The sequence below is a fragment of the Aphis gossypii genome, chromosome 1 (genome assembly GCF_020184175.1).
Source record: "Aphis gossypii isolate Hap1 chromosome 1, ASM2018417v2, whole genome shotgun sequence".
Lineage (NCBI taxonomy): Eukaryota > Metazoa > Arthropoda > Insecta > Hemiptera > Aphididae > Aphis > Aphis gossypii.
The window spans coordinates 41,562,478-41,577,253 of NC_065530.1; the positions used below are offsets into that span (position 1 = coordinate 41,562,478).

The 14,776-nt window shown below is 26.9% G+C and overlaps 1 protein-coding gene across 6 annotated transcripts in view; it reads left to right on the plus strand.

Annotated features, from left to right (window-relative positions):
- LOC114123373 (potassium voltage-gated channel protein eag) overlaps positions 1 to 14,776 on the plus strand; it is a 190,517-nt gene that overhangs the window by 46,920 nt on the left and 128,821 nt on the right. For all 6 annotated transcript variants that reach the window (XM_027986313.2, XM_050197132.1, XM_027986316.2 and 3 more), the window contains exon 3: positions 1,885 to 1,925. The gene's annotated coding sequence lies outside the window, so the exon portion shown is untranslated. The remainder of the gene's footprint in view (positions 1 to 1,884; positions 1,926 to 14,776) is intronic.

Sequence of the window (14,776 nt, forward strand, 5' to 3'; positions counted from 1 at the left end):
AAAGCGGCTGCTGTCGCATTGTTAAATTGAAAACGAGTCGAGCGAAATGTCGGGGGACATTTGGAAAGGTGGATAAGTGGAATAGTGGGACTGGGATGGTCGAAAAACATCCCTCTCGCAGTCACCCGGAGCCACCGTCTATGGTTATCACCGGAGCGGACCACGAGTATGGTGGAGGTTGTTAAGGGAGTGGAGGAGTACCCATCGAGGCGGCTTTAGTTATTTTTTTCGATTACAATTTTATTGCGCCCGTCGTATAATATAATAATGTATACGTATATATTATTATATAGAAGCAGAGGTGCTATGTAGGCAGCGGTGGTAACAGTAGCGGGTGTATATAACGTACGATAAAAATTTGTTATTTTCCAAAAGCGAATAATATATTACATTATTATTATGGTAGTGTTGTGTGTGTTTTTCGATTCCAGTACTGGTGATATACGCGAAACTCACATAAATTATTATTGCGATCTGACCGTGGCATCGATCTCACCCACCAGCATCACTTTATGGTACAGTTGCAGGTGGGTAATATAACCAATAGTTATTGGATTTTACGCCGACCGTGATACGACCGACCGACGTACGACGTCCGCTTCAATGTGGAAATTGGTAGCGTGTCGTATAATATATTATAGATAATTATATTATATTATTATATTGAGATAGGTATAGATAGACTTAACGTTCTGTTTCCGGCTCAAATAACACGGCTAATGATGATCAATTTTACTTTTTTAACCAAAAAAGAAAATTAAACTGACAGACAAATGCATTATTCCTATACACACAATTCACATCACTAAACTCAATATAGAAACATATGTATATATGGAGTACATGTATAGTATGATTCATTGATTACATAATATCACTTAAAATAACTTAGAAATTTCTCTCCAAGTTATTGGTCACTGTTATAAATTACTGACCTAACTAAAAGTCAGATTATATAACGACATGGACACGGCGGTACTACATTCCTTCCGTATAATTAACATGTGAACAGTAGTTTATGATTTTAGCTTAACGCGACGGTAATTCAAAAAGTCCAGGTTTTTCCGTTTATAATATTCTTGGATTGTCAATAAACACCTTGTCTCTATTACAAAATATAACTATTATAGTATTATACGTTAACAACCACACTTCACATACGTCGATTGAATTTATAATGTTTCTTCAACAAAAAAACTATATAAAAAAAAGTTTATATTTTAGAAAATAACTTAAAATCGTGTATTTACAATAAATCAGTATAAATTAACATTTTATCGAAATTATTTGGCTGTGAGTAGAGGGGAGGTGGATAATCTCACACAAATTGTCATCAATTATAAAAAATATATGTATTACGTATACTTCACATAATGTATATATTTAAATTTTGTCATCATGATTATATATTTTATAAAACAAAAATAAAATGTAATGCCTCTAGGCTATAATCTTTTAAAAACAGCAAATGCAGTAAATTCAAAGCAGATTATTCAAATAAATCACGCGTTTGAATTATAGCAGGGTAGTATACAATCAAAATATTTATATGAATGCTATGCACATTTTTATTGTATATGTACATTTGTAAGTGAAAATACAATAAGTTTTGCATTTATTTTCGTCCTTTCGTCTTTGCCAGTTGAGTTGATAAGAATCGTTCGATTGGAACTGCTATAGTACAAACTGCTGGCACTCAGCTGCATCATAATATTATAAAATATAATAAAATATTTTTAATACACATTCAGCATTTTGTTTTTGTTTTTTAATATTTATAAACGTGAGAATACAATCATTAAATTATTTGTAACAATTTTTTTCTCAACATTTTTTGTATAATATTATTTTTGTTATATTTATTTACATTTTTTTTTTTTTCAGAAATTAAGGATGCTACCTGAACCACTACCAAATAAATATAGGTACGTACGTTTCATATAAATAATAAAACATTTTTTTTTTTGGTATTTTTGATAAATATGTATATTTTTAATTTTATTCTCTTCATAAGAAAATAACAATGAAATCGCCTTTACGAACGTTTTTAAGAAAGAAAAAATAAGTGTGAATAGTATTTTTTTTTTTTTTTTGTAGCACATATTATTATGTTGTTTAATAGTGATTAATTTTACCTACTTAAGTACTAAATACCAATACCAAATATAGTAGGTATCTAAACATATTATTATTATCTTTCTCTTAATTAATTATTGTATGTATTTATAGAATATGTAAGTATAATATGTATATAGTGTACTTAGTAATTCGTGTTTATTTAAAAATTATAAAATAAGGTCGTCAATAAATCTAGAGATTAAATAGTATACATGTGGGCCTTATTTTAAGGGTATAAAATTTAATCAAACCTATCAATATTTTGAATAAGGTTTTTGATTAAAATGGATACATTTAGTAAACGAAGAATGTTATATTTACCAATAGTCTCCAAATTTGCTGATATTTTAAAACTATAACCTATTTTGAATTGATTCTCATTATTATACATAATACATTATTTAAAATAATTGCATGTCCTGGATTGTATACCTATATTTGTTTTAATATTACATAATTAACTCAGACATACTTACGACTGCGTACTGGATTAATAATCCAATTATAATATGGCTATGTATAATTTATATTTTGTGTGGGATGGGGGATTTATATAATATAAGGATAATAATATAACGTACCCACGTATATGGAGTAAGGTGGTTGTAAAAAGGGGTTGAAAATAATTTCCTAAATAAAAAAGTTGTTGTTTAAACAACGGGTGGTAGGTAGGAGGTTGGACAAACTCGATTTGAGTAACAATTGAATTAATTTAAAAACAAGAGTCTTGTATAGTTTGAAAAAAATATCAAATACGTTAATAACTAATTTCCTATGTAAAAAAGTTAAAATTAACTTAACCTAAACTTTGTTTGTTAATTCTTTGGAGTCTCAGGGAATAATTATAGTTGTATGTGTTTGTTGAAAGTTTTTCAACAGCAAAAAGTATATAAAAAATTGTTGTACTGTGATGTGAACGACTGGAAAACACTGAAAACGCGTAAGGTCACAACGGGGTTATATTAAAATATATGCTGTAATATTATATTATTATAATTTTGAAATGTGAAGTACAGGAAGATTTTTTTTTTTATAAATTTGGAATTCTCAAGAAATCATATCTTTCCATATTTATAATAGGTATTTATTTTGGTTTTTGGACTAATTTAAATTTTTAAATAATATTTTTAGTATTGGCTTATTATAATTAAGTAGGTACTCTTTGTAATATAATGGTATATATTATACCTATATGCGTTATAAGTTTAGATATGATTAGATCATGTGACAGAGGTTCAACTCATGGAATTAAATTTCAAATACTTGTACATAAAATAAATGATTCTATACTAGGTAGTAGTTCAAAATTATAATATAGTATTTTCCGCTAAAAATATTATGTGTATGATATTATAGTAAGAGAAAATACACAAAAAAAAAATGCGTTTTTTGTTTGTTAAAATATTATATATAGGTTAGTTTCAAAATACTAATATATAATATACTTTTCTTATACATATCTTAAAACATAAACTTGAAAAAAAGTTTTTCGAGAAAACACGCTTCGCAGAAAAATCACCTTGTGCACATTATATTACGCATATCACGTGTATAACTTAATAGTATACAATAATTTGTAAAGTCAAACAATAATAATTCCGCTGCATATCGAACGCTGACGATCGGTGGGCGGCATTGTCACTCAATTATAAAATGGTATGCATACTATAGTTGGTCTAAAAAGTATTATTATTATTATTATTATTATTATATTATATAAAAATAAGCAATACTAAAATAGGTTATATCTATGACAATCTAATATTAAAATACGAGTATCATGGAATATGTACTACTAAACATTTCACTTTACGATCTTAAATTGAATAAATATGACTGTTTGTGATAGCTTGGGGGATAATAAAATACTCATTTTGAGAATATTTCAGATTTATAATTCTTTATAAATTCTTTTAGTTCATACGTAATACTAGCTGAGTTTTTCTGAATTTCATACATTCATTTTATCATCTGCAAGTACGTTAATTCTTTATTAGTCTTTTTTATACACAAACCGACATGGTTTAATGACCATCATAGACCTATTTTTATACGATTAAGTAATTAAAAATTAAATATAGGTACATGGTATAACATATACATATACTTAACTTATTTAGAAATAAGTTAGCATTCTATTATAATAATAATAAAAAAAAGTGAGGATAATTTATTGTTGTTCATTATTAATTTTGTTTATAATATATGTATTCACAAATTTTGAAATATATTATTAATGGTGTAAATTAAAATTCAATGATTTAAATTCAATTCGGTTTCCTTGAGCTATCAATTATATTATGATACGTACCTACCTATTGATGAACAATTTACTTAGATAATTGTTATAATAGATTTATAAAATTCGTTCATAAAACGATTAAACCCATGCAATTCTATTGATCAATAATCCAAAATTTAATTCATTACTTATTAAATTATAGCTTTATCTTCTAAAAAAAAAAAAACAATATATAAAGTCAACTAAAATAGTTAAAATAAATTTAATATTAACTTTTAACTCGTCATTATTCATGCATATTTATAAAATTTTCTCTACGTTTATCTGGACGTTTTATCGGTAATTTAGCGATTCAATCATAAAAAAAATCATTTGAGTTATCGTTTTTTAAATCAATTGTTATAGTATATTTATATTTAATAGGTATCGTTATTCGTTATTATTGTATATTTCCTTTATTTTTTATCGAAAAAAAAAACTCCAAAATTTTGATGCGACCTATGAACATTTTTATATAATTTCTAACGATTGGAAATCAATGTATAATATTATACGTATGTGATAATAATTCGTATAAAATAATCGTCATCTGGTTCACTTTAAAACAGCGATTTTTCCCAGAATTATGGTTTCCTAAGCGCCATAAGAACCAAAACTGTATAACTTTTCAACCCTCACAGATCGAAATAGTATAGGATTTCATCCCAAATAACGATAGACGATGGTTTATAGTCTATAATCGTTAAATTTCCATTTATTACGAGACAACATACTTGCTTGATGAAACAACCGGAGAGTGATGAGATGAATTTTCACTCTGATGACAACTGTGATCATTTCCGTATCCTGCAGTCCTGCATTTTCGAGTTTCATATACAAGTATTTATTATAAAAGTGCATATTCATAAATCGTGTCCAATTCTCTCTACCCTTTATTTTTTTTTCAAGTTTTTCAAACTTGAAGTATATTTTTACTTTAAAATATTGTTAAGTCGATGATATATTTAATTATTTTATCTAATATATACCATCTAAATTTTAACATTAATGATTGAATTCCTGATATATTAATAAATTATATATTAAATGTATATATAAATATATGTTAAGTTGAATTTAAATTATTATTTAAATTTATTTTGTTACTTAAAAATATATAATATTTTAACTGAAGATGCAATATCGATTTATATTTAATTTAGGATGATACAAATTCACACGTAAACATTTAATTAAATGCGTTTATAATATAGATGTAAAAGACTATATTATTATATTTATTTACGTTTATATTGTTTATATTGTATTCTCAATAGTCGCTTTTTAAATAGTGCTTAAAAAATTGTATAATATATTTTTTAAATAAGTATGTGTAAAAAATTAGTTTAAGATATGAACTTAAGTTAAATACAAATTTAAAAAAATCATAAAATCGAGTTGCGTAGTATTCTATGCATGGAGTGGTTACGGCCATGATAAGTCGTGTAGGTAAATAACTAGTGGCTTTTGGCGTTAAAAGAATGAACACGGAAGCAGATCGAGGCGGGGGAGGTCAAAACAAGTTTGAATCGGCTTCGTAGCGTCGGGAGGAGAGATAGTAAAAATTTTGAGTGAATTAGGGATAAATGAGTAGTTGTGGGAAGGATGTTGTATCTTGAGAACTATTATATATAAATATACGGTTGGGTGCGCGTGAAATCGGAAATTTACTACCGGACTCTGCGCCTTTCCGGGTGGACGAAGGCATTTGTACACGTACGCGCGAACAGCGGTATAATAATATACGGCTACTGTTTTGGGTTCGACGGGTGCGCTTTCGGTGCCACGATCGATCGATCTGTGCGCATTCAACACGAAGATTTATTATCGTAACTGCACACCGCTAAGATATATTGTCCGTGTGGAGTCTGCGATCTCCGTGCTATCCGTCTCCGTCTCTTCGGACCCGTTGTTCACGCGTACCTACCTGCTAGCAGTTGTATACATATCTTATATACTCATGGAATGTCCAAGCATTTAAACACTGGAATACGTTTTTATGGCGGCGGCGGTATAATTAGTAGCGAAACGAATGTAGATGAAGTGGTGATAATAATAATCTAAGGTGGACAGATTAGTTAATTGCAAAAGTAATTATTAAAGTTAATCGAGTATTGTAAACTTTAAGAATATAAATTAAAAAAATATATATAATTAAAATATTTAACAAACTGCAATGTAAGTATAATTATTTACTCTAAAAAATGTATAAAAATACTAACAAATCAGAAAATAATAGATATGCGGTACATAAGAAGTTGATTTATTTGTACCTTTTTATACTATTAAAATAATATATTTTAACCTCGTACCCCCTCCGAAATTACTATATTACTTCTTATTAAACATTATTTCAATAAGTCCATGGATACAATCCCATCAAGCTATCAAGCTAGAACTAAGATTAAATAATATTTTTCCAGTCATTTTGAATATTGAAATTATAACTGCGTATAAACGTGGTACGTAAAAAGAGGTTCAGAAAATCTGGTTAATACCTTGGTTTTTCATTTTCTAACACTATCATCACAACTACGAGTAAAATATTTTTATCAGATTTAAAACCTTATACGATAATAATATGATAAATTTTAAACTGTGAAATAAGAAAATCTATTCATAAAATACCTCATAAAGAGATGGTGAAATAAAAAAAGTATAATTAATAGTTATTTCCGTTGTATCTATAGTCTATACACAAAAACACAAAAAAGAGGTCCTTATATGTCCTCCTGGGAATCTGCATAATATGTAATAATCCTTTAAAAATGAATACTTAACAACACACATAGTTGTGTAATGTCATCGTTGTGCAACACGTTGACGAGCCGATAGGCATGTCACTGTGGTAGTGTTTTATAATATGGTGGTCATATGGTTACATTTACTTTTGTGTTTAAGGATTTTTATACATAGTTATTTTTTAAAAAAAAAAAAAAAAAACTTTACCACTATATATTATTTGATGAGAGAAACACTCAAATTCAGTATAAAACACACAAAACTCAGTTGAATGTATTCTTACAAAAAACAGTTTCTTGTAATGTAGTGACAATAATATAGTCTTTGTTCAAATACAACGAATCACAACATGACGTAAAAATGTAATATATTACTTAAAAATTACAAATGAAAAAACATAGTTATATACTTATACTTACAGTTTATGAAAAATAAAAATAAATTCAAGGTATTAAACATTGTTAATTGATGGATATTTTTAAAGTACCTTAATACACCATGCACAACAATAAATATGTTTATTCGTAAAAAAAACAAGCAAAATAGTTACCAAAAAAATCAAAATTAATTTAATTTAATTTAGTTTAAAAATACCAATTAAAAGTTAAAAAATTGAATTCATTGTCATATAATTCAAAGTGTGTGCTACAAAATCTATGACGTCTTACACAAGATAAAAATTATATTTTTGTAAAAATGCACTAATAAAATTACCTATTAATTATTATTTATAACCCAAGTTAAAAAATGATAAAATTAAAAAAAAAAAATAGTAATACAAATTTTTTTATTGACAAAATTGGGATTTAATATTCTGCACAAAGGAGTTTGAGATCCGTGTGATATTAAAACATTACGTTATGTTACAATACCCTTGTATCTTATCTATAACTATTTAAACTAAAGTTAAGCTAATTATATAAAGTCGATACTGGTTGTAATATTATATTTAAAATATTTACAGAGAATAATCATTGTCATATTTATACGTTTGTTTATGCGTATAATCATTTTTATTCTAGTATTTGAACGTAAAAACAACGAATAGCTCGTTAATTTAATTAGATCCTCTTATAAAGAGTGCTGTCTTATTATTATTATTACCCCGCAAAGTTTGAATTAAATCAAACTTGTACGTATCCTTGCTACCCTTCTTTCTTTGCAGCAGCTTCACTGATGCTATATGCCTTCTCATTATTTTTTCTGAAGCTCACCCTTTAGGTTCAACGAGTTAAAGAAAATTAAAAATTAAATGTTACAAGTAATTATATTATAGTGTATCTGATTTTTTATTTGTGTACCAATAAATAAATAAATAAAACAATTCCCATTTATTTTTATAATGCCTATCGCTGTCTGTTTTGTATTTATTATTTACTCGAGAACCCCGCGATAATACCATACGACGCATACATTATTACTCCAGTTATTCTGGATCACTGCATAATGTATCGCTTATTTCATTCACTAAATATAGTAACATTTTTCGTGTACAACAAAATAATAGACTACTTCAGTATTTTTATATTGTTCGAGCGAGTACTGAATGTGATCTTCTGTTCCAAGAAACATTGCTCATGTCATCACAGAGAGATATAGTTTACTATTCGTGAACAATTCACAGTATTATACTATGTATTATAATATTATTTGTGGCGGGAGATATTGTTTTAAAAATGAATTTCTGTCGGTTAAAGTGTTCACTGCATCGTATATTATACCTACTAAAATAGGTCAGGTACATCTTGGTACATACCCGATGCTATTGATGGAATAGAATAATATAACTATTAAACTTCTCTTGGATTAAACGTTTATGCTTACAAGTATAATGTTGTTATGACGTATAGCTGATAATATAAAAACTGTTTTTACTATCTCAAATAACGATAAAATAAGGTTTCATGTTTATAAAAATTACTTTTGTGGCGTCCATAGCAACAAAAAACATCAATATTTATAGGGCAATTAATTTAACTGGTACATTAATATGATTATTTATCTAATTCAATGTTCAAGTTTTTGAGAAAAAAAAATGCATGTAGGTATATTATTTGTAGATAAGTAGATAGTGACCATATTTAAATGGCAAGAGGTTTTCTGAAAAATAACTGATTGGCTTCTTCGATCAAAAAGCATACGATTTGTATTTGTTTAATAAATAAAAACAATTCATTCAATAATGTTTTTGTAAACAATTTTTTAATATTATGAAATAAAGTAAAGACATTTGCATTAGACAAATTAAATGCCATAACGGTAAACAAATAATATTATAAAAACATTTTTTGTTATGAAAAAATGTTCGAGGAGATAGTTATAAATAGTAAAATGGATCTTCTCGTATATTATTACAAGTGACGGACAGGGTCTGATGTGAGGAGTGGGCGAAAGTCTGTTCTGCAAATATTTTCTGAGTGTTCCATTCGCTACGGAAAAGCCAACTCTGAGTTCGGTCTCAGCGGTGACATGTAGGCGGGCATTGCTATAGGTACTTATAAGTTTATTATTATTGTTGTACGTTTATACTATATACGAATAAAGTAAATTTGAAGTCCCGCCGGACCCAATCGATGGGTATAACGCCTGTCTGGAGATCTTTATCTGTCATAATATTACTCTCGCGATGGCACTGTCCCATTTCATTCGCTTTGAACTGTCCGTAAATTCACGTCATATAATATTTTCTAAAACGATAATAATATTATTATGTCACATTATTATTGTATCGAGTAGAGCACATGCGTTTAACGTGCGCATGCATAATATGAGCGATTGTCGATTTTTATCGCAGAGCCGTCACGATTTTAAACGTTTCACAATAACAACGGTGTGGCCTGATTAAGAATCAAGAGTGGATTTAAAAACAAAAAAAAAATATGTTTGTGTTATGTGCCCCCGTATCCCCCGTATATTTATTTGCTTATATTGTTAACTTCAGGTATAATACAGTGCGTCATGTGTGGGGATGTTGGGGCTTAGTACTTTAAGCACCACAATGCAGATGCTCCTTTTATTTTTTAGATTTGTTATAGAAGGACTCTTTTTTTCACACAAATAATACAGTTTTAATAATTTTCCACGCTATGAATTTTAAACTTATTAATACTCTTAATTTAAACCATTTTCAGCTATATGTATATATACTCGTATTTACTTAACATTTTAAGTACATTAATATTAACTATTTTAAACTGTCTCCTTAATTTAATTTTGTTTCATTAATTGAAAATAATATATTTATAATATTTTAACATTATTTTCATTAAAAAAAAAAAAAAGTAATAAATAAATAAATAATGTGATTAATGAATTAACGATTCGCCGTGTATAATTATAATTTTTAAATATGAAAATATATTTATTTCACTAGCAATTTTGATGAGTTGGCTAACGGTGCATTTGTTTGCGTTATTAAATTACACCACTGGGGCTATGAAATAAACGTCCAAGTTTATGCGATATTTTCACTACCCCATATGATAGAGCTTCGAGCTGTGATAGACACCCTGGGGATCTTATCGTCTCTTGGGTCATTTTTTTTTAATCACTTCGATTTCAAGAATATCAAACCTTTAGCTTGTGTTTTATATCTTTACCAATAATGGTTTAGTTCTATTTAAAATCATTTCAAGTCTCAATATAACACAATCCATAAGATAAATATTTTTACAGTGCTATTATACTATACTAATAAAAGAAATAAAAATAAAATCGAGAGACCTAATCATTCTAAACATTATTGAGAATTATTGTCTAAGTTTTAATCAAATATTTTTGAAAAAAATTATCATAATTCTACTTCTAATTTTTATCAACATTCAAAACAAATGTCACGTGTCTAACACATAATATTACCTTAAGAATAAAGAATTTTATTTTATTATTATTAGATTAATACAATATAATATATTATATAGAAGTACAAAGTATTAAAAGAAATAAAAAAAATACCTACACCTTTAAGTTAACCTTGTGGAGTTGTAGAGAGTTATTTTATACATATATGATTAATTTAAATTACATAACATAATAAATATAATTAAATTATAAGAAAAGACTTTATCTAATTAAAAAAAAATATATCATTGATACAATCCTTGATGTTAATATTATAATTATTAATAATATTTTGTTTACATTAATTGACAAAGAGTTACAATTAACAGAAACTAAATAATTTATCACCTTTTGACTAAAATATGTATTAGTATATATCACTTTGATATTAAGTAATCTTTTTTTCTACATGAGCTAATCATTCTGATTAATAAGAAAAAAGCTTGATTTTATTTAAATTGAATCACGTTAAATTCTTTGTAATTTGAATAGATGGAACTAGTGAGATTGTTCTTCTTTAACTAATCAATCTATTTCGTTCTACCCTAAATGACTTAAGAACATAATATTTCGAAGCATCACCCTAAATCACTATATAATACTACATTAAAAAATTATATAAAGAAAAATAAACTATCCTCAGAGTAAAAGGTGACGTAATATATTTTAGTTTATGAAATTTACACAATGTAGAGCACAATTTAATTATTAAACTATTAAATCGAATGTTTTACTTAAGACTACAACCAAATATTAGCTTCAAATATTTAATATTTTAGATTATAGCAATTTTTGGACCGTAAAGTCTTGATACGTTTAACATTTATTTTAAGTGTTTTTCACACAATGATAAAATATTATTTATTGAAAAAATTATGAACTTTGTTTTTTCGAAATTCGAAGATAGTTTTTTACTGATTTTATTAAAATTTAATTAAGTTTTTTGTCTTAAATTTTGTCAATTCGTACTAGATAATAACATACATGTATCATCTGCATACAAAAATCTAAGTCTAAAAATATATCTAATGCTTTATTACCTTTATCTGTTGGTTTTAATAAAAATGCTTTGACTTATACGAAATTATATTATATTAGCTTCCTGAATAAAATAAATAAGTATAGTAACAACCTGTTTGGAGTAAAATATAGTAAATAGTTTACAGCAGTATAATGTTGAGGTTTCTCAAGTTTCATAAAACTCTCTAAACTGAGTATAATATCTGTGAAAATAGTCGGTCCTTTTCCGAGAAAGAGATTGAAGCCACCATCGAAGTTACCAACTATTTCGTCAAAAATAATGTGCATTCTTACCAAAACGTGTATATAAGTAACATGTGTCATATGCTATTATTAATAATGTGTTTTGAATTAAAGATGAACGGTGATCTGTTGAACAATTCTTTAACTATATACTCTGCTGTAATACAATGATCTTTTTTTTGAATTTTCTATCATAAAAATACTTATTTTAACGTAGTTATGCATTAATTATTAAAAACAATTCCTTCAACACAACCAACAGCTTACATAGATGTGCAAAACAAATTGTAATTTATACTTCTTTTTGATTTTATACATTTTCATATAATACATAATATAGAAACAAATACTCTTGACATACATACGTTACATTGAGACTTTTCTACAGTCATTGAGCGACGATTTTTAAGTACGAAACACTAGATCGCAAAAGCCTTCCCGGATAGTGCCAGGTCAATTTATAAATGTGTGCATATATGGGTGTGTGTAAATGGGCGTGTGTGTGTTTTGTGTAATGGGTACGCGTAACGTTGTTTCGACATCAGATTCGTATCGAATAATATAAATGCAATATACTGTATGTATATAGTGGGGTTGAGAAAAAAAATTTAAAACAGAAAATGCATGACAGAAATCAATACAATAATAGGGGTGAAATCGAGTCGTTATTATCGCGAGAAGAAAAGAAAATCCATTACCAATTCGATGTAGCAGCTGCAGGTGCCGACATGATACCTGCTAGGAATGTATTTTTAGAAGTTGAGAAGGATACAGAAATTTTTGAAAAATTTTAAAAATTGAATATTATATATATTTATATTCATTTTTATTACAATGTTTTTCTCCTATTATTAATATTTTCATAAATAATTCAAAATTTATTTTAGAATGAGAAAGTATTGGAATAAAAACCTGTATTTTCCTTAAACAGAAGGTTCAGTTTCCAAGCATACAAAATAGAAACTGTATACTTGCTGTCTGTAACTGAATACATAAAATATAATCTAAAAAATAGAAACATAAAGAAAACTTACTTATTATTAAAAGAAAAGTGTTTTGCGGAATATTCATAGATTTATTTAAAATCAAAGTGGAGAATACGAGAAGCGTAAAAACAATAGTCAAAAATGCTTATAAAATATGTCAATTATCAGATTGTTTTTAAAACCAAAACGTTTGGATTAAGTTGGCCACGTTTGACGAGCTAAAGAAAAACTTATACGACGTTTGTGATCTTAAGAAAGACACGTTTTGTTTTATCCGTAACGCGGAGAGTGATATTTGTATTAAGGACAAAACAAAACTTTTACTATAAACTAACGGATAAATCGATAAAAAAAGTTTGACCACCCCCACAGACCACAGTAACCGTGCGTTCAACATCAAATGAAAAATATTAAACGTTTTGACGATAAATTATAGAAAACCGCAGTAAATTTTAATCCTATATGATGCAGTCACCAACAAAAATGAACTCAAGAGTAACTGTTCAGAAATATTATTATTTATTTTTTTATTATCATTTTCTGTGCAACGTAGCAATGCTATTGCGTTGTCCGTTATGATGGTAACAAATTTTTTACTACAAATCATCACATAATTTGAGTTATATGGTATATAAACATATGACATCTTAAATATTCATAGCTTATTAAATGAGATATTACATAATATTATAGTATAAATTATACCAGTTATTTGCCATTTAATTATGATTGTTACCAACATAATATTAGGAAATTTTTCACGCGTTTTAAAACCACATTTTTTTAATACCATAATAATATATTGTCTATGTATTGATTAATCATTTTAATTTTTAATATTGCCATCGGTGTAGGTCGACAAGTTTTTGTCAGCCAAAAGACGTTATTGAGAAAAATCGTACCCATAACAAAAAAATGAACTTGAGTTAATAAGCTAATTGGAAAATGTAATTTTTATCAATTTTTATATTATTATAATTACCCCTATTTAAAATGTTTTCCTTTCTTTATTAATACAATTGAGTTGGAATTATTCATTAACAATCGTCCCAAGACAATTGTTCGTAGTGTGCATATATAATTATTATGATGGTATACGGCAAGATAATAATAATAATAATATGAACAACATAAGATTTATAAAAACAGGCTCTATGTGGTGGCAAACAAACAGAAAATCGTTAAAGGTGGACCGAAAATGGCAGTGTGACTTAGATATAACTATTAATATTCTCCAAAAATATAAAAATTTATACATTTTACTAATGAGGGTTGAAGATGGATTAAGTGATCATGGGGGAACAATATTGCAGCTGCTAATATTGATGCAAGGCAGAAAACGGTAATTCTACAAAATAATAAAAAAATGCTATAATAACTGTAATAATAATCATTTTACATAATAATATAGTACTAAACAATTTTTGATATAATATCAATTTATCGAATAAAGAAAATAAACATTGTGGAACACAGCCCATCAGGGTTGAATTAGTTTTTATTTTTGGAAATTATATTATATTTAAGTAATCTGTAAATTATTAAA